Source organism: Anopheles ziemanni (genome assembly GCF_943734765.1).
Source record: "Anopheles ziemanni chromosome X unlocalized genomic scaffold, idAnoZiCoDA_A2_x.2 X_unloc_32, whole genome shotgun sequence".
Classification (NCBI taxonomy): Eukaryota; Metazoa; Arthropoda; class Insecta; order Diptera; family Culicidae; genus Anopheles; species Anopheles ziemanni.
Window position 1 is genome coordinate 165,001 of NW_026689799.1, and position 22,500 is coordinate 187,500.

Below are 22,500 nucleotides of genomic sequence, written 5' to 3' on the forward strand. Positions count from 1 at the left end.
CTTACCCAGGACCGCCGAAGCAGCGTGGACCAGGGGAGAACTATACTTTGTCTTGTATGCCCTCTTCCACATAGGGCAAGCTAGAATGAACTATCTTACCCAGGACCGCCGAAGCAGCGTGGACCAGTGGAGGACTATACTTTGTTCATAACACCACAGTATTGAGTAATGTGCCCTCTTCCACATAGGGCAAGCTAGAATGAACTATCTTACCCAGGACCGCCGAAGCGGCGTGGACCAGTGGAGGACTACACAATTAAGAGGTTTGATATCGACTTGTGTGTTTCAATAGGGTACCGATGGTATGTTTTGAACCGATTTGATTTAGCCATTCTGAAGTCATCACTTGGTTGAAGCGCTGAACTAGGGAGGCATCGTTTACATATATATTGGTTTTTGCATGCTCTACTAGGTTAATGTCATGAGGTTGGCTATCGAGCATGCCCAAGTGATGACTTGATTGTGTGCTTGCTTGAATTCTTCACATTTCATACCATCGGTTAGTTGTCGAATCATTCCTCGATCATAACCTTCGTTCTTGGTTCATGTATGCTCTCTTCCACATAGGGCAAGCTAGAATTAACTATCTTACCCAGGACCGCCGAAGCAGCGTGGACCAGGGGAGAACTATACTTTGTCTTGTATGCCCTCTTCCACATAGGGCAAGCTAGAATGAACTATCTTACCCAGGACCGCCGAAGCAGCGTGGACCAGTGGAGGACTATACTTTGTTCATAACACCACAGTATTAAGTATGGTGTCCTCTTCCACCATAGGGCAAGCTAGAACTAACTATCTTACCCAGGACCGCCGAAGCAGTGTGGACCAGGGGAGGACTATACTTTATACTTCACACACTAGCCATACTGAAGTCATCACTTGGTTGAAGCGCTGAACTACGGCGGGGTAATCGTTTACAGGTTAATATCATATAGCTGCATGCTCATTAGTAGATAATGGAATATTGTATGGCAATATGAGCATGCCCAAGTGATGACTTTGTTTCAAGCTCAACAGGTAGGGTATTGAGTCCTCTTCCACATAGGGCAAGCTAGAATGAACTATCTTACCCAGGACCGCCGGAGCAGCGTGGACCAGTGGAGGACTATACCTTGTCCATTACACCACAGTATTAAGTATTGTGTCCTCTTCCACATAGGGCAAGCTAGAATTAACTATCTTACCCAGGACCGCCGAAGCAGCGTGGACCAGATGAGGACTATACTTTATACTTCACACCACAGTTTTGAGTACGCCTTGCATAAAGTATCTAGTTTGAACCACGAGGGCTCACAATGTAGAACCGCGAGGGCTCTAGTACCGATTCTCTCGGTACGGCTTGGTCCGTGTTCCTTTATGCTTGTACTCTAAGTATTAAGTATTGTGTCCTCTTCCACATAGGGCAAGCTAGAACTAACTATCTTATCCAGGACCGCCGAAGCAGTGTGGACCAGGGGAGGACTATACTTTATACTTCACACACTAGCCATACTGAAGTCATCACTTGGTGGGGGTGAACTACGGCGGTATCTATCGTTTTGGTTCGGTCTATATAGGGTCGCTTGCATGCTCATTCGAATATAATGTAATTGTGTATGGCAATATGAGCATGCCCAAGTGATGACTTTGTTTCAAGCTCAACAGGTAGGGTATTGAGTCCTCTTCCACATAGGGCAAGCTAGAATGAACTATCTTACCCAGGACTGCCGGAGCAGCGTGGACCAGTGGAGGACTTTATACTTTATACTTCACACCACAGTATTGAGTACGACTTGCATAAAGCCCCTAATGAGAACCACGAGGGCTCTCTCAATGTAGAACCACGAGGGCTCTAGTACCGATTCTCTCGGTACGGCTTGGTCCGTGTTCCTTTATGCTTGTACTCGCGGAAAGTCTCAACCAGGAGGTCTTGACTTTGATTGTCATAGTTGGACTACGACGGGGCATCCGACCATTGCTGATCGAACACCCCTGATTCATCATCTTTCGGGTAGGCGGTGCGCGCACCTCCGACGCGGAAGTCTCAACCCGGAGGTCTTGACTTTGTATTGTCATAGTTGGACTACGACGGGGTATCCGACTCATCGAATACCCCAGAAGCACACCATCTTTCGGGTAGGCGGTACGCGTACCTCCGGACGCGGAAAGTCTCAACCCGGAGGTCTTGACTTTGGTTGTCATAGTTGGACTATGACGGGGCATCCGACCATTGCTGATCGAACACCCCTGTTACACCATCTTTCGGATAGGCGGTGCGCGACACCACCGACGCGGAAAGTCTCAACCCGGAGGTCTTGACTTTGTATTGTTGGATAGTCCTCTTCCACTATAGGGCAAGCTGGAAATATTCCATTTTACCCAGGACTGCCGAGGCAGCGTGGACCAGGGGAGAACTTCACGGAATCTTCAGGCATCCATGATTGCCATAGTGCGTAAGCCGCCGCTGTGTGCGTCAACTCGTTCCCCGTGAGGAGGAGTCTAGCCGCCGCTAAAAGACGAAGCATTAAGTGTCCTCATTCCACTATAGGGCAAGCTAGAATGAACTATCTTACCCAGGACCGCCGAAGCAGCGTGGACCAGGCGAAGACTATACTTTATACTTCACACCACAGTATTGAGTACGACTTGCATAAAGCCCCTAATGAGAACCACGAGGGCTCTCTCAATGTAGAACCACGAGGGCTCTAGTACCGATTCTCTCGGTACGGCTTGGTCCGTGTTCCTTTATGCTTGTACTCGCGGAAAGTCTCAACCCGGAGGTCTTGACTTTGATTGTCATAGTTGGACTACGACGGGGCATCCGACCATTGCTGATCGAACACCCCTGATTCACCATCTTTCGGGTAGGCGGTACGCGTACCTCCGGACGCGGAAGTCTCAACCCGGAGGTCTTGACTTTGATTGTCATAGTTGAACTACGACGGGGCATCCGACCATTGCTGATCGAACACCCCTGATTCACCATCTTTCGGATAGGAGGTGGGCGCACCTCCTACGCGGAAGTCTCAACCCGGAGGTTCGGACTTAGAGTTTTTCCCATTTAAAAGTTTTTCTCTTAGCCATACTGAAGTCATCACTTGGTGAACGATTGAACTAGGGCGGGTTAATCGTTTATAGGTATCATGTGGTTTGCATGCTCTCTTAGGTTAAGGTCATGTGGTTGGCTATCGAGCATGCCCAAGTGATGACTTTGTTTCACGCTTGCTTGATTTCTTCAAGATTCCCTGTTATATAGTGTAATCATTCGAGAACAGGGAATCTTTGGTTTTGCTCAACAGGTATTGGATGTCAACTTGGTATCTAGATCGCATTAAGTCTCAACCCTTAGGTTCGGACTTGTATAGTGACATCTTGTTACGGTCTTGAGTCTCAACCCGCAGGTTCGGACTACTTAGTGTTTGATCGAATATAATATGGCAACTTGTGCCTAAGTCTCAACCCGCAGGTTCGGACTTCTGTTTATTTGGCCAATGTATGTATAAGGCAACTTGTGCCTAAGTCTCAACCCGCAGGTTCGGACTTGTGTATTTGTTCGAAGTCATGTATAAGGCAACGTGTGCCTAAGTCTCAACCCGCAGGTTCGGACTTGTTAGTGTTTCGTCAACTTTCATATGGCAACTTGTGCCTAAGTCTCAACCCGCAGGTTCGGACTTGTGTATTTGTTCGAAGTCATGTATAAGGCAACTTGTGCCTAAGTCTCAACCCGCAGGTTCGGACTTGTGTATTTGTTCGAAGTCATGTATAAGGCAACGTGTGCCTAAGTCTCAACCCGCAGGTTCGGACTTGTTAGTGTTACGTCAATTATCATATGGCAACTTGTGCCGAAGTCTCAACCCGCAGGTTCGGACTTCTATAGTGTTTCGTCAATTATCATATGGCAACTTGTGCCGAAGTCTCAACCCGCAGGTTCGGACTTCTGGAAGGATCACTTGGCCACTAATGATCCTTCCGCAGGTTCACCTACGGAAACCTTGTTACGACTTTTACTTCCTCTAAATCATCAAGTTCGGTCAACTTCGATAAAGCAGACGCGGTTCACGAGGATCCAGCGAACGATCATCTCCAAAGACCTCACTAAATAATCCATCGGTAGTAGCGACGGGCGGTGTGTACAAAGGGCAGGGACGTATTCAACGCTGGCTGATGACCAGCACTTACTAGAAGTTCCGAGTTCATATGGACCATTGCAATCCATAATCCCTACTAAGTGAGTATTTGAGTGATTTCCCGTTCCTCTCGGAATAGGAGACACGCTGCTACCCACATTGTAGCACGCGTGTAGCCCAGAACATCTAAGGGCATCACGGACCTGTTATCGCTCGATCTCATTTTGCTAAACACAAATTGTCCTGCTAAGCAGCGTACCGTAAGTGCACTTGCGCACACGAACAGCGAAGGTGTCAGGTCATACTCCACCGAAAGGTCCTAACCCGTTCCAATCGGCATCGACGCATTAACGCTGACTGCGTTCTAGTTAGCATATGTGAGTCACGTTCGTTATCGGAATTAACCAGACAAATCAATCCACGAACTAAGAACGGCCATGCACCACTACCCTTAAATTTGAGAAAGAGCTATTAATCTGTCTCACCTCCATAAGTTCGGACCTGGTAAGTTTTCCCGTGTTGAGTCAAATTGAACCGCAAGCTCCATTTCATTGTGGTGCCCTTCCGTCAATTCCTTTAAGTTTCAACTTTGCAACCATACTTCCCCCGGAACCTGACTTTGGTTTCCCGGAAGCTACTGAGAGCACCTGGTTGTAGCGTCTCCCAATTGCTAGTTGGCATCGTTTACGGTTAGAACTAGGGCGGTATCTAATCGCCTTCGATCCTCTAACTTTCGTTCTTGATTAAAGAAAGCATCCTTGACAAATGCCTTCGCTTTAGTTAGTCTTACGACGGTCTACGAATTTCACCTCTCGCGCCGTAATACTAGTGTCCCCAACTACTTCTGTTAATCATTACCTCCGGTCTGAGTACAAACCAATGAAAGATTAGACCAAGGTCGTATTCCATTATTCCATGCAAGATTATTCTAGGGCGTTTGGGCACCCTGCTTTAAGCACTCTAATTTGTTCAAGGTAAACGTGAGCGGTCGAGCTCTATGTTACACTTGCACCCGTTGAAGGGCACACCATGACACAGACTTGGTGCCCTACCACACCATTGAGTCGCAACCAGATTCCGACTTGGCCCACCGACCACGGGTTGACCGGGTCGGCGGAGCCGGACTGTGTTGGACAAGTATCAACTTCGAACGTTTTAACCGCAACAATTTTAATATACGCTAGTGGAGCTGGAATTACCGCGGCTGCTGGCACCAGACTTGCCCTCCACTTGATCCTCGTAGAAGGATTTATGCTCTACTCATTCCAATTATGAAACATCATTAAAGAGTTTCATATTGTTATTTCTCGTCACTACCTCCCCGTCCCGGGATTGGGTAATTTACGCGCCTGCTGCCTTCCTTGGATGTGGTAGCCATTTCTCAGGCTCCCTCTCCGGAATCGAACCCTGATTCCCCGTTACCCGTTGCAACCATGGTAGTCCTCTATACTACCATCCATAGTTGATAGGGCAGATATTTGCGAGATCTGTCGTCGGTGCGAGACCATACGATCAGCATCATTATCCAGACTTCAACTCAATGACACGGAGAACCCGCGATTGGTTTGACTAATAAGTGCACCAGTTCCCGCGAGGGTCCTGGCATGTTGCATGTATTAGCTCTAGATTTTCCACAGTTATCCAAGTAACTAGGTTGATGATCTCGTAAATTATAGCTGTTATACTGAGCCTTATGCGGTTTCACATTAAATCTGTTTGTACTTAGACATGCATGGCTTAACCTTTGAGACGAGCGTATATTACTGGTAGGATCAACCAGAATTCCGACTTTGCGTTCGAATGTTCATTGTCCCATTGCACCCGGAGGAGCAAACACCACGTTCTATATGTTGTCAAGTCCGGTAGCACACGGGAGGCGAGCCCCCGTGCGAACCTCATTGCCCTCGTATCACACACACCCGATGCACCGGACAGGCACTTGAGCGGCATTCGACTCCGCTAAGCGCTCGTGCGCCCGATTGTGCATGCGCTGACGGGGCCTTCATACCCCTACCACAGCGACCTTATGCCAAACTTCCATGAATACTTAGGTGGGCTGACAAGGGCCTTCATTTCCCTACCATCAACTAAAGGACACGCTAGGCGCGTCCGATCATTGCAACTGCGGGGCTTTCATACCCCAATCACCACAGTACGCAATTCACCAGAGTTTAATCACAACCCCCCCGGACATGGCACACTATTAACTTGCAACAAAACTTAGTGTGTGCCGGGCACATCGGTTCCACAAAATCATTCCCGATGTACCCCAATTGGGGTTGTGAACGCATCCATGGTCCTCTGACACACCCAACCAAGCGTGGATACTACATACCTCAAACACCCAGTACACTAACAGACAAATCAATATATGGTTGCTTTCCCCCAGACATTTGCCAATCACTTGGCACCCGGACGGGAACTCGCTCCTGATTGCGCCAATGCCACCCATTTGCCAAGAGCGAGTTCTGTATGTAGATTTCATTTGGAAAGACAACCGTGTACTGGATATTCTATCCGACGATTACAGATGACGAGTACGAGACTCGACTACACTCACGGATAATACATTTTGGGTCGAGATTGCTTTCGGGGTTTTCGATTGGTCTTGCGCTTGTAAACGTATAACTTTGACTTGTGGTAACTTCGGTATGTTAGTCGATCACGTGGATGTGAACTGGTTAGGGTGAGCAATATGTTCACTTGCACTCTGGGTAGGAATAGGTGAGCGCTATAGGTTAAGATCATTGTATGGTTCCATCGTGATGACTTTCGCTAGATAGTAGGATGTTTGGATAGTTATAACGTTTTTGGCCATTTGTTCATAGTGTTCAGTCCATTGAGGAATTCGATTGGTCTTTGCTTCACACACGTGGTCGATCACTTGGATGTGAACTAGGGTGAGAATAAGGTGTTCACTAGTGCTCTTAGGTTTTGGATCAGTACTGAGCACTTGATTGGTTTCGCATAATATGTATCCATAGTGATGACTCTTTCCAGCTTAAGATTTCGTTACCGGTTTCGAATCCTCCCCACGTTCGCTTTTACTTGGTTAGGTTTTCGAGTGTAGATTTGAAAGCAATCTCATGTATGTATCCCATCTGATATAAGCCACTGACAGTTCATGTCACCTCGTTCAACTCTCGCTGGGTCACAGAAGTATGTTACTGCGCCCATTATCCCTACTCGGATAGGTTCGGTTCGTTCGTTTTATACTACGGTGAGTAAACTCAATTTGTGCATCGCATAGCCATGGAAAGCAAGCTTTCGCGGGCCTCTTCGACTGTTTTGATACGAGCTGTGCCCGTGATGCTTGTCATCCCAGGATACTAGACCCCTTTGGACGACCGCATGACCATCAGAAAGTAAATTCCACGTTCGATTTGGGGTGTGAACCCCGAACATAAAGTCTTTGTGTAGAACCACGAGGGCTCTATAGTACCGATTCTCTCGGTACGCTTGGTCCGTGTTCCTTTATGTTCGTACTCTTGTGAATAAGATTCACGTTCGTTTTGGGATATTTGCTACTGTCACCGTTTGAGTACTATGGGGCTTGAACCCCTAACATAAAGTCTTTGTGTAGAACCACGAGGGTTCTATAGTACCGATTCTCTCGGTACGCTTGGTCCGTGTTCCTTTATGTTCGTACTCTTGTGTGTATAATATTCATGTTCGGTTTGGGATATTTGCTACTTTCACCAGGGTCCCGTTCTTCATACAAGTCTGCCTTGCTAATGTGGTAACTTTATAGTGTAGTTCTGACATCCCAATTTTGGGACTTAGCCGATTTTTCGTATATTTCCATATGACCCATAGGGTCCCTTTCTTCATACAAGCTTGCCTAGGGCGATCGGTCAAAACTTGTCTTACTATTCGATTGGTCTTCGCAGTTTCACCCTAGGCAATTCGCCTAGGTCTGTCTTCTTGAGGAGGCCAAAACCCGAAATAAGGAGGTCTGGCCGACCCTGAAACCTCCCCTGTCTTAACTACACTAACCCGATTTTTCAGGGTCCTCACCGTCATACAACTTTCCCTAGGTCACTTATACTCTTGACTTAGGCCATCTGACTTGGTCCGTGTTTCTTCCTAGGGTTCACCTAGGTACTTTGCCTTGCTTGATGTGGTAACTTTTTAGTGTAGTTCTGACATCCCAATTTTGGGACTTAGCCGATTTTTCATGAATTTCCATATGACCCTAAGGGTCCCTTTCTTCATACAAGCTTGCCTAGGGCGATCGGTCAAAACTTGTCTTACTATTCGATTGGTCTTCGCAGTTTCACCCTAGGCAATTCGCCTAGGTCTGTCTTCTTGAGGAGGCCAAAACCCGAAATAAGGAGGTCCAGCCGACCCTGAAACCTCCCCTGTCTTAACTACACTAACCCGATTTTTCAGGGTCCTCAGCGCCATACAACTTTGCCTAGGTCACTTATACTCTTGACTTAGGCCATCTGACTTGGTCCGTGTTTCTTCCTAGGGTTCACCTAGGTACTTTGCCTTGCTTGATGTGGTAACTTTATAGTGTAGTTCTGACATCCCAATTTTGGGACTTAGCCGATTTTTCATGAATTTCCATATGACCCTAAGAGTCCCTTTCTTCATACAAGCTTGCCTAGGGCGATCGGTCAAAACTTGTCTTACTATTCGATTGGTCTTCGCACTTTCACCCTAGGCAGTTTGCCTAGGTCTGTCTTCTTGAGGAGGCCAAAACCCGAAATAAGGAGGTTCAGCCGACCCAGAAACCTCCCCTGTCTGAACTACACTAACCCGATTTTTCAGGGTCCTCAGCGCCATACAACTTTGCCTAGGTCACTTGTACTCTTGACTTAGGCCATCTGACTTGGTCCGTGTTTCTTCCTAGGGTTCACCTAGGTACTTTGCCTTGCTTGATGTGGTAACTTTTTAGTGTAGTTCAGACATCCCAATTTTGGGACTTAGCCGATTTTTCATGTATTTCCATATGACCCATAGGGTCCCTTTCTTCATACAAGCTTGCCTAGGGCGATCGGTCAAAACTTGTCTTACTATTCGATTGGTCTTCGCACTTTCACCCTAGGCAGTTTGCCTAGGTGTAGCTTCTTGAGGAGGTCAAAACCCAAAATAAGGAGGTTCAGCCGACCCAAAAACCTCCCCTGTCTGAACTACACTAACCCGATTTTTCAGGGTCCTCAGCGCCATACAACTTTGCCTAGGTCACTTGTACTCTTGACTTAGGCCATCTGACTTGGTCCGTGTTTCTTCTTAGGGTTCACCTAGGTACTTTGCCTTGCTTGATGTGGTAACTTTTTAGTGTAGTTCAGACATCCCAATTTTGGGACTTAGCCGATTTTTCATGTATTTCCATATGACCCATAGGGTCCCTTTCTTCATACAAGCTTGCCTAGGGCGATCGGTCAAAACTTGTCTTACTATTCGATTGGTCTTCGCACTTTCACCCTAGGCAGTTTGCCTAGGTGTAGCTTCTTGAGGAGGTCAAAACCCAAAATAAGGAGGTTCAGCCGACCCAAAAACCTCCCCTGTCTTAACTACACTAACCAGATTTTTCAGGGTCCTCACCGTCATACAACTTTGCCTAGGTCACTTGCACTCTTGACTTAGGCCATCTGACTTGGTCCGTGTTTCTTCCTAGGGTTCACCTAGGTACTTTGCCTTGCTTGATGTGGTAACTTTTTAGTGTAGTTCAGACATCCCAATTTTGGGACTTAGCCGATTTTTCATGTATTTCCATATGACCCATAGGGTCCCTTTCTTCATACAAGCTTGCCTAGGGCGATCGGTCAAAACTTGTCTTACTATTCGATTGGTCTTCGCACTTTCACCCTAGGCAGTTTGCCTAGGTGTAGCTTCTTGAGGAGGTCAAAACCCAAAATAAGGAGGTTCAGCCGACCCAAAAACCTCCCCTGTCTAAACTACACTAACCAGATTTTTCAGGGTCCTCACCGTCATACAACTTTGCCTAGGTCACTTGTTCTCTTGACTTAGGCCATCTGACTTGGTCCGTGTTTCTTCCTAGGGTTCACCTAGGTACTTTGCCTTGCTTGGTGTGGTAACTTTTTAGTGTAGTTCTGACATCCTCATTTTGGGACTTAGCCGATTTTTCGTAAAATGCCATATGACCCATATGGGTCCTTTCCTTCATATAAGTTTGCCTTGCTTGGTGTGGTAACATTTGAGTGTAGTTCTGACATCATCATTTTGGGACTTAGCCGATTTTTCGTAAAATACCATATGACCCATCAGGGTCCTTTGCTTCATATAAGTTTGCCTTGCTTGGTGTGGTAACATTTGAGTGTAGTTCTGACATCCCCATTTTGGGACTTAGCCGATTTTTCGTAAAATACCATATGACCCATCAGGGTCCTTGCCTTCATATAAGTTTGCCTTGCTTGGTGTGGTAACATTTGAGTGTAGTTCTGACATCCCCATTTTGGGACTTAGCCGATTTTTCGTAAAATACCATATGACCCATCAGGGTCCTTGCCTTCATATAAGTTTGCCTTGCTTGGTGTGGTAACCTTTTAGTGTAGTTCTGACATCATCATTTTGGGACTTAGCCGATTTTTCGTAAAATACCATATGACCCATCAGGGTCCTTGCCTTCATATAAGTTTGCCTTGCTTGGTGTGGTAACATTTTAGTGTAGTTCTGACATCCCCATTTTGGGACTTAGCCGATTTTTCGTAAAATACCATATGACCCATATGGGTCCTTTCCTTCATATAAGTTTGCCTTGCTTGGTGTGGTAACATTTGAGTGTAGTTCTGACATCATCATTTTGGGACTTAGCCGATTTTTCGTAAAATACCATATGACCCATCAGGGTCCTTTCCTTCATATAAGTTTGCCTTGCTTGGTGTGGTAACATTTGAGTGTAGTTCTGACATCATCATTTTGGGACTTAGCCGATTTTTCGTAAAATACCATATGACCCATCAGGGTCCTTTGCTTCATATAAGTTTGCCTTGCTTGGTGTGGTAACATTTGAGTGTAGTTCTGACATCCCCATTTTAGGACTTAGCCGATTTTTCGTAAAATACCATATGACCCATCAGGGTCCTTTGCTTCATATAAGTTTGCCTTGCTTGGTGTGGTAACATTTGAGTGTAGTTCTGACATCCCCATTTTGGGACTTAGCCGATTTTTCGTAAAATACCATATGACCCATCAGGGTCCTTTGCTTCATATAAGTTTGCCTTGCTTGGTGTGGTAACATTTGAGTGTAGTTCTGACATCCCCATTTTGGGACTTAGCCGATTTTTCGTAAAATACCATATGACCCATCAGGGTCCTTTGCTTCATATAAGTTTGCCTTGCTTGGTGTGGTAACACTTGAGTGTAGTTCTGACATCCCCATTTTGGGACTTAGCCGATTTTTCGTAAAATACCATATGACCCATCAGGGTCCTTTGCTTCATATAAGTTTGCCTTGCTTGGTGTGGTAACATTTGAGTGTAGTTCTGACATCCCCATTTTGGGACTTAGCCGATTTTTCGTAAAATACCATATGACCCATCAGGGTCCTTTGCTTCATATAAGTTTGCCTTGCTTGGTGTGGTAACATTTGAGTGTAGTTCTGACATCCCCATTTTGGGACTTAGCCGATTTTTCGTAAAATACCATATGACCCATCAGGGTCCTTTGCTTCATATAAGTTTGCCTTGCTTGGTGTGGTAACATTTGAGTGTAGTTCTGACATCCCCATTTTGGGACTTAGCCGATTTTTCGTAAAATACCATATGACCCATCAGGGTCCTTTGCTTCATATAAGTTTGCCTTGCTTGGTGTGGTAACATTTGAGTGTAGTTCTGACATCCCCATTTTGGGACTTAGCCGATTTTTCGTAAAATACCATATGACCCATCAGGGTCCTTTGCTTCATATAAGTTTGCCTTGCTTGGTGTGGTAACATTTGAGTGTAGTTCTGACATCCCCATTTTGGGACTTAGCCGATTTTTCGTAAAATACCATATGACCCATCAGGGTCCTTTGCTTCATATAAGTTTGCCTTGCTTGGTGTGGTAACATTTGAGTGTAGTTCTGACATCCCCATTTTGGGACTTAGCCGATTTTTCGTAAAATACCATATGACCCATCAGGGTCCTTTGCTTCATAAAAGTTTGCCTTGCTTGGTGTGGTAACATTTGAGTGTAGTTCTGACATCCCCATTTTGGGACTTAGCCGATTTTTCGTAAAATACCATATGACCCATCAGGGTCCTTTTTCTTCATATAAGTTTCCCAAGACTTAGTGTTTTTTACCTTTGGACACCAATATCACCCTTACGGGTATCTTTGATCTTCGCACCATGTATTGACCAAATGTAGGTCTTGCTATGCCAAACTTATAATTGTTCTACACCAAGTCTCTATCTTGAACCATTAAGGCTCTAACTTGCACCAATTGCTTGGTACTCTTGGTCCGTGTTTCATCGCATACTGACTTCTTGACTTAGTGCTTTTTTCCTTTGGACACCAATATCACCCTTGCGGTTATCTTTGATCTTCTCACTTTGTATTGACCGAATGTAGGTCTTGCCATGCCAAACATATAATTGTTCTACACCAAGTCTCTATCTCGTACCGCCAGCTCGGTACATTCGATTAACCTGCCCTTAAGGCACCCGGGACTTAGCCATTTTTTCACATTTTTCATGATTTTGAGGCAACTTTTCTCGATTTTGTCACCTTATATCACCAAGATCCTTTCCCTTTAGCGCTTCACTCTGTTCGTATGATATTTAGCGCTGACTATCACCTTTCTATCGCTGAGCTCAACTTCTTATTCGGTGCCATAGAGCCAGAGATATTTGGTGTATGCTGTTATAAGGGAAGTTTGTCACTTTTTCAAAGGCCCACTTTGGGACGCCCATATCTCACCTTCAGGTATCTTCGATCTTCTTGTCGTCTATGGACGAAACTTAGGTCTTGTCTTGGCCAACTTATAAATGTTCTACGGCCAAGCCGTATCTCTTACCGCCAGCCCGGTATTCATGGACTTAGTTGGATTTTCGCCTCTCGTGGTAACAATTTCTGACTTTGACTCACAATAACACCCGAACGGTCACATGCTAGCGCTTTGCTTGGTAGGAATTATAGTTAGCGCTACCTTTTCTCTTTCCATCGATACCTTGTTCGTTCCATTCCATGCCATACAGCCGAAGTTATGATGTTTCCCGTTTTCCATATCATGTGGAGCTTATGCTCTGGGAAAACCATCTAACACCCGTACCACCCTTTTGGGTACCTCCGATCTCGACACCATGTTCGGGCCAAATATAGGTTATAACATACCCAACTTATAATTGTTCTACACCAAGTCTCTATCTCTTACCGCCTGATCGGTATTTTACTCGTAAGTCCAAATTTCACAACTTGTACTTTTTGGCCCAATGTACTCGAGTTTCAATTTTGGTAACATTTTTCGACTTTGACGCTTAATAACTTCCAAATCATGCTAGTTAGCGCTTTGCTTTCTTCTAGTCGTATCTAGCGCTGGGTGTTACCTTTCCAAAACATATCCTAGCTTAACAATCCATGCCATACAGCCGGAGCTATACGGTGCACAAGTCAAATCCATTTTAGCCATGTTTCATTTTTGCCAATTTTTGACCACTCGTATCACCCTTCCAGAGTGGTCCGATCTTCTCGCTGTCTATGGACGACTTTTAGGTCTCGTAGAGGCAAACTTATAAGTATTCTACGTCAACCCGCTATCTCTTACCGCCTGCTCGGTATTCTTGGTCTTGTGTGATTTTTGGAAATTTTGGTATTATTTTTCCACTTTGTCGCTTAATAACTCAGTTTTGCTCAACACTTAGCGCTTCGGTTGTTTGGGATTATAGTTAGCGCTCGGTTCGACCTTTCCAACACTGATCTTAGCTTGTCGATCCGTTCCATACAGCCTGAGTTATTCGCGATACCGTGTTTCAACCCATTTCTCAAGTCTCGTTTTGGTCCAACTTTGAACCAGCCATATCACCCTGATGGGTACCTCCGATCTTCTCGCTCTATATTGGCCAAAGTTAGGTCTTGTGGTAACGTACTTATGATTGTTCTACGCCGTGTTCGTAGCTCTTATCGTTCGCCCGCTATTTTCGATCATAAGGTGAATTTTCGCCTCTAAACCACCATTTTTCACCTTTGCCCTCTAATATGACCGACTTGCTCAACACCTAGCGCTTCGCTTGGTAGGACACATAGCTAGCGCTCGTCAAGACCTTTCCAACGCATATCCAAGCTTTCCGATCCGAGCCATACAGCCTGAGCTATAGGCGATACCGTTTTTCCCATTTTCTTGGTCACATGCACTTTAGGGTACCCCTTTTTGCCTTTGACCCTTAATACCTCCTCCGGGTCACTAGTAGGCGCTCAGCTTGGTAGGAAACATAGCTAGAGCAGGCCTTCACCTTTCCAAAACTGCCTCAAGTGTACCGATCCGACATCTAGAACCAAAGTTATGGTCATTCCTATCATGCTCTACTTTCATGGTCAACCTCCACCAAGCACACCTAGGTTGGACCAACTTTCACCAACTCATCTCGAACCCCAAATTTGCTTCGACCTACTAGGTTTCCCTAGTAAAGTGGTCAAAACATCCATTACAACACGACTGGTCTTTCTGGTGGTCGACCTAGGCGACTTTGTTCGACGACCACCACCCCATGGAACTAAAAGACGTCCCTTGATACGGACCACCGATACATTTTCCGGCCTGTCTAAACTACACTCATCGAAATTTTTTTGGGTCCCCACCGTCATACAAGTTTGCCTAGGTCAAGTTTTTCTTCCGGATCGGCCGCGGACCTCACTTTTCATTATCTAGGGAGGCCATAGGGCCCCAAAAGGGGTTTTTTAAAATTTTCGACACTTTCGACTTTGGTCGGATTTTTTCCGATTTTGGTCCGACCTAGGGACTTGGTGGTCCAAGGAGCCTCGGGACCAAACTTTTTTCTCAGGGGTCCCTACCTCCATACAACTTTGCCTAGGTCAATTTTTTGTTCCAAATCGACCGCGGATTTCACTTTTCAATATCTGGGGCTCGTGTAGAGTCCGAATATGAGGTTTTCTCATTTTTCGACATTTTCGACTTTTTTCGACTTTTTTCGGGTTTTTCGACCTAGGGGTCCGCCGAACAAATTTTGGGTCAAAAATTTTTATTGAACTAGTCGAAAGTACGCAAAAAGATAAGACTTTTTGCCGAAGACACCATGCCCCGGAACCGACTCCTTCCCCTTCAAAATTGGGGACAAACGTGATTTTTGAAACTTTTCCTTAGGGAGCCCAAGACTTAGAAAATTTTCAAATTCTCGATTTTTCGATTGCGAGCTAGCGCTTTGCGGTCTTCGGCAATGTTGTAGATCTCGACGAGATAAGACTTTTTGGTCAAGGGACATTTTGCCCTCCGACCCCTCCTTCCCCCCGCAAATCGCCCCCCAAAGTGCAATTTTTGCATTTTCACCTCTTTGCACGCACTGTTCGGCCCAAATGGCCACTTTCTATGGGTCTGAGCGCTTTGCGGTCTTCGGCAAACTTTTAGAACGTACCAAGCCCTAATTATAATTCTTCTACACCACCTTCGTACCTCTTCATCCCTGGCCGCTATTCGCGTACCAAGGTAATTTTTGTTCATTTTGTCAACATTTTTCATCTTTGACTGCTTATATCGGCCTTGCCATGAACCGATAGCGCTTCGCTGTGTTCTAACGTAAGTTAGTACTGCTCAATACCTTTCCAAATCATGTCTTAGATTGTCATTTGCTTGCATACAGCCGGAGCTATGAGCGATACCGTAAAAAGTACCGAAACTTGGAAAAATCCTTTGATCGCCCATATCCCCCCTTTGGGGGCCAGATATCGAAAAAAGTTCTGATTCAAAAAGTTGCGCCTTAACGTGTTCTAGTTATGCCTAGAACATTTCACTTCGCTAGCTGGCCTGCAACTTAGCCGTAATTGGGATTTTAGGGTGTTCTTGGAGGGCCCATTTCCTGCGACTTGGTATCTTTTGGGCCCAATGTTTCTCTAATATCTCCACGAGTTTTCCAGATAGCCTTTTCAAACTTTCAGGGTGCCTAGAACACCTCAAGACCTTTCCAACGCTATGCCGTTTGCCTCGCTCGGACATCTACAGCCAAAGTTATTCGAGGTACACGGTACCTTACCCTGTTTTCTCAGTACTTGGTCGAAAATTTCGATCAGCCATATGACCGACTTGGACAACCCTGAGCGGGTTGGCCCCATATAACTAAACTTTCGTCTCGTGGAGGCAAACTTATAAATGTTCCACGTCAACTCGCTATCTCGTACCACCTTGACGGTATACTTGGTCCAAGGGCCATTTCCAGCGACTTGGTCGCAATTTCGCTCTAAGTTTCGCTAATACCTTCGTCCGTGGACATGGTGATTTTTTGTTCGTATTTTTCCTTGATAGTCCCACTCAAGACTATTCCATACCTGAGCCAAGCGTCCCGCTAAGTGCCATACAGCCTGAGCAGTAATTCATGAAAGGTACCTCTACCAGTTTTTGCCATACTTGGGTACAAACTTTGGATCGCCCATATCTCCACTTTGGAGGCCAGCCAGCACCTTGGCCTCATATACTTTTTTGTTGGTCATACCATGCACCAAATATAATTGTTCTACGTCAACTTGCTATCTCTTCTCCAACTTGCCGTTATTCTTGGTCCAAGTCCCATTTCATTCGTTTTTGGACCCATTTTGCTATATGTTTCACTAATAGCTTCGGCCATGGACAAGCTGATTTTCTATTTGTATTTTTCCTCGATAGTCCCACTCAAGACCATTCCAAAACACACCGCAGCTTGTCGCTCGGTGGCAAACTGACCGAGTTATAATTCATGAAAGGTACCTCAACTTGGTACACCACGTGGTCGGCCCAAACCATAAACCGACCAAACGACCGACTTGGAGCACCCTGACCGGGTTGGCCCCATATAATGAAAGTTGCGTCTCTACACGCCCAACTTATGAATATTCTACGCCAAGTCGCTATCTCTTACCGGTAAGCCGGTATTCACCTTCCAAGGGGGATTTTGGTCAAGTGCCATTTCCTGCGACTTGGTCCCCGAATACGACCATCATCACCTAATATCTCCGTGGTCTTTCAACTCAGCCTCATGAAACTTTCAGGGTAGATAGGTCTCCCCGAGACCTTTCTAACGGTGAGCCGTTTGCCTCGCTCGGCCATATACAGCCGAAGTTATTAATGGTACTTGGTACCTTACCCTGTTTTTTCCATACTTGTTCGTACTTGGGTACAAACTTTGTATCGCCCATATCTCCACTTTGGAGGCCAGCCAGCACCTTGGCCCCAAATACTTTTTTGTTGGTCATACTATGCCCAAAATATAAATGTTCTACGTCAACTTGCTATCTCTTCTCCAACTTGCCGTTATTCTTGGTCCAAGTCCCATTTCATTCGTTTTTGGACCCATTTTGCTATATGTTTCACTAATAGCTTCGGCCATGGACAAGCTGATTTTCTATTTGTATTTTTGCTTGATAGTCCCACTCAAGACCATTCCAAATCACATCGCAACTTGTCGCTCGGTGGCAAACTGACCGAGTTATAATTCATGAAAGGTACCTCTTCTTGGTACACCACATGGTCGGCCCAAACCATAAACCGACCAAACGACCGACTTGGAGCACCCTGACCGGGTTGCCCCCATATAATGAAAGTTGCGTCTTTACACGCCCAACTTATGAATATTCTACGCCAAGTCGCTATCTCTTACCGGTAAGCCGGTATTCACCTTCCAAGCGTGATTTTGGTCAAGTGCCATTTCCTGCGACTTGGTCCCCGAATTGGACCATCATCACCTAATATCTCCGTGGTCTTTCAACTCAGCCTCATGAAACTTTCAGGGTAGATAGGTCTCCCCAATACCTTTCCAACGATATGCGGTTTGCCTCGCTAGGCCATCTACAGCCGAAGTTATTCATGGTACTTGGTACCTTACCCTGTTTTTTCCATACTTGTTCATACTTGGGTACAAACTTTGAATCGCCCATATCACCACTTTGGAGGCCAGCCAGCGCCTTGGCCCCATACACATTTTTGTTGGTCATACCACGCACTAGTTATAAATGTTCTACGCAAGCTTGCTATCTCTTCTCCAACTTGCGGTTATTTTTGACTCAAGTCCCATTTCCATAGTTTTTGGTACCAATTTGCTCTATGTTTCGCTAATAGCTTCGCCCAAGGACTTTGTGATTTTTTGTTCGCATTTTTCCTAAATAGTCCCACTCAAGACTATTCCAAATCACACCTTAGCTTGTCGCTAAGTGCCATACAGCCAGAGTTTTAATTCATGAAAGGTACATAACCTTGGTACACCACGTGGTCGGTCCAAACCATCAACCAACCATATGACCGACTTCGAGTCGAGCTAGCGGCTAGGCTCAATATAATGAAATGCGTGTCTTGATGCGGGCTACTGACGGTCTGAACAATGTAGCTCGCTAGCTCGTCTCTAAACTTGTGTTTTGGTCGAATATTGGGTGTTCATGTACCACTTCGGGTAACATGGACTTTGGTGCAACTTTACCACTTGTGCACTTAATAACTTCCCGGTCATTCAAGTCTTTGCCTTCATACTTTCAGGGTAGTTAGGTCTCGTCGAGACCTTTCCATACATATGCCAAACTCATCGATCGGACATCTATAGCCCGAGTTATTCGCGGTACACCGTACCTTACCCTGTTTTTTCCTCAATTGGGTACAAACCTTGGAACACCCATATCGCCCCTTTAGAGACTAGCTGGCACGTTGGCCTCATATAATGATAAGTGCACCTCAACTAGGGCTACTGACGGTCAGAACATTTCAACTTGCTAGCTCGGGCCCACACTTGTGTTTTTCTCGAATATATGGTTCAAGTGTGCCACTTTGGGCACTTTTGGACATTTTGTCCCCACACAACTTTCTTGCCTTGGTAGATAGGGTCTTGTGTTTTTGGGCAAAAAGATGCACCAAGATATGGTCTAACTTTCGTTCTTGTACCGCAAAGCGCTACCTCCAACACCCGAGGAGATAGAAAGTGATTATGTTCGGTATATCGGTCTTCCATGGCCTACTATGGTAAGCCCCTGCAGGTATGCAACCGAAGGTGCTTGGTACATGTATTTGGTGCAAAATCGGTGCAAAGTAGGTGTTTCCTTGATCGGGCTATAACTTTCTTGGTTGATGTTGGATTGCTTTGCGGTCTTCGGGGGATAGTTAGGGAACATGTTGGCCAACATTTTCTTATTCCTCAGCCTGGCCGTACCTCCTACCGTCTAGGCGGTATTCATGCTCTAAGTTGGAACTTGTGTTCCTTCGGGCAACTTTTCTGACTTTGACGCTTAATATCTTCCGTTCATATGCAGTCTAAGCTCTGCAACTCTCAGGAAAGCTAGTACTACTCATTTCCTTTCCATATCAGTCTTTGGCTTGTCGATCCGATGTCTACAGCCTTAGTTATTCACGTTGCCTGTGAAGGTAGGTTTTTGCCCATTTTCCAGTTCATGTGGTAACATTCCCGGACTTTGCCGGCTTTCTCTTCATGTGGTAACTTGCTTGCTTGTGTGGTAACTTGAAAGTGTATTTCCGACAGACCCAATCTCGGACTTAGAAGATTTTTCTCTTCATATCATATGGATCCATCATTAGGCCATCTTGCTTGCTTGTAAGGTAACTTGGTAGTGTATGTCTGACAGACCCAATCTCGGACTTAGCCGATTTTTCTCTTCAAATCATATGGATCAATCACTAGGCCATCTTGCTTGCTTGTGTGGTAACTTGAAAGTGTATGTCTGACAGACCCAATCTTGGACTTAGCCGATTTTTCTTTTCATATTATATGGATCAATCACTAGGCCATCTTGCTTGCTTGTGTGGTAACTTGATAGTGTATTTCCGACCGACCCAATCTCGGACTTAGCCGATTTTTCTCTTCATATAATATGGATCCATCACTAGGCCATCTTGCTTGCTTGTGTGGTAACTTGATAGTGTATTTCTGACAGACCCAATCTTGGACTTAGCCGATTTTTCTCTTCATATTATATGGATCCATCATTAGGCCATCTTGCTTGCTTGTGTGGTAACTTGATAGTGTATTTCCGACCGACCCAATCTCGGACTTAGCCGATTTTTCTCTTCATATTATATGGTTCCGTCACTAGGCCATCTTGCTTGCTTGTGTGGTAACTTGGAAGTGTATTTCTGACAGACCCAATCTGGGACTTAGCCGATTTTTCTCTTCATATTATATGGATCCTGGACCTAGCCGATTATTAGGTTAATATATATGGATCCTGGACTTAGCCGATTTTTCTCTTCATGTAATATGGATCCTGGACTAAGCCGATTATAAGGTTATTATATATGGATCCTGGACTTAGCCGATTTTTCTCTTCATATAATATGGATCCTGGACTTAGCCGATTTTTCTCTTCATATAATATGGATCCTGGACTTAGCCGATTTTTCTCTTCATATAATATGGATCCTGGACTTAGCCGATTTTTCTCTTCATATAATATGGATCCGGGACTTAGCCGATTTTTCCCTTCATATAATATGGATCCTGGACTTAGCCGATTTTTCTCTTCATATAATATGGATCCGGGACTTAGCCGATTTTTCCCTTCATATAATATGGATCCGGGACTTAGCCGATTTTTCTGTTCATATAATATGGATCCGGGCCAATTTTTCTCTTCATGTGGTAACGTATGCCAATCACTCACAAGTCATGGGATAAGGGTACTTGTGTTCTTCCATCTTCTAAGTCCCGCACGGGGACATCGTGATCGCCCCAAGTCCGGAATAGCGCCAAGTCAAGCCCCACGGTAGCCGTGCAGGACCTGTTAGCGGCGGCCCCACTGACAGCACTAATCCGGACTTAGAAATTATATCTTTCTAATCGAACACCACACACGCAACACCACCATACCACCATCTCCTTGCAAGTACCTAAGTACCCGCAACTCCATGGTGAAGGCAATGTTACTCCATCACCAACCTCTTTGCACTGCAAGCACTAGCGTACCCACAACACTCCGAAGAAGGCAACGGCGCGCGATGCTCGACTCCACACACCACACCACACCACACCACCGATGGCCAGCCAGCCAGCCAGCCCAGCTAAGGGCTAACCCACCAACCAACCACCAATGGCCTAGGCCAGCCGGATCCCACCTTCAAGTCCAAGCACAGCCAAGTGCTAGTACCGCCAAGTGTTCACCAACCGCCCAACACACCACACCACACCACCGATGGCCAGCCAGCCAGCCAGCCCAGCTAAGGGCTAACCCACCAACCAACCACCAATGGCCTAGGCCAGCCGGATCCCACCTTCAAGTCCAAGCACAGCCAAGTGCAAGTACCGCCAAGTGTTCACCAACCAACCATCACACCAGGTCAGCCAGCCGGTACCCACCTTCAAGTGCCATTACCCTCGGGTGCAAGCTCAATCAAGTGTTAACCAACCAACCCGGCCAAGGCAGCCAACAGGCCGGCACCCTACAGCACCGACCCGCCATCACCACCTCAACCGTTGACCATGCAAGTGGTCTCGGACAACAGGTGACACCCGAAGTACATCCGAAGAACGTATATCAAGTGTTTGCTCACCAAGTCCTCAACCAACCCCAAGTACCCGGAGGTACCCAGAGTGTTGGATCCGCCAACCCGTCCCGGCACTCCAAGTCCTTGCGAACCCAAAGTGTTTGCCCGGTAGGGCCATTGTATCACAACGCTTGCGACCATGCAAGTGGCCTCGAACAAGGTGACAGGGGTATCTTCACCAAGTCCTCAACCAACCCCAAGTACCCGGAGGTACCCAGAGTGTTGGGTCCGCCAACCACTACCAGCACTCCAAGTCCTCGCGAACCCAAAGTGTTTGCCCGGTAGGGCCATAAGACCACAACGCTTGCTAACCATGCAAGTGGTCTCGGACAACAGGCGATACCCGAAGTACATCCGAAGAGTGTATATCAAGTGTTTGTTCACCAAGTCCTCAACCAACCCCAAGTACCCGGAGGTACCCAGAGTGTTGGGTCCGCCAACCACTACCAGCACTCTAAGTCCTCGCGAACCCAAAGTGTTTGCCCGGTAGGGCCATTAGACCACAACGCTTGCTAACCATGCAAGTGGTCGCGGACAACAGGCGATACCCGAAGTACATCCGAAGAGTGTATATCAAGTGTTTGTTCACCAAGTCCTCAACCAACCCCAAGTACCCGGAGGTACCCAGAGTGTTGGATCCGCCAACCCGTCCCGGCACTCCAAGTCCTTGCGAACCCAAAGTGTTTGCCCGGTAGGGCCATTGAATCACAACGCTTGCGACCATGCAAGTGGCCTCGGACAACAGGTGACACCCGAAGTACATCCG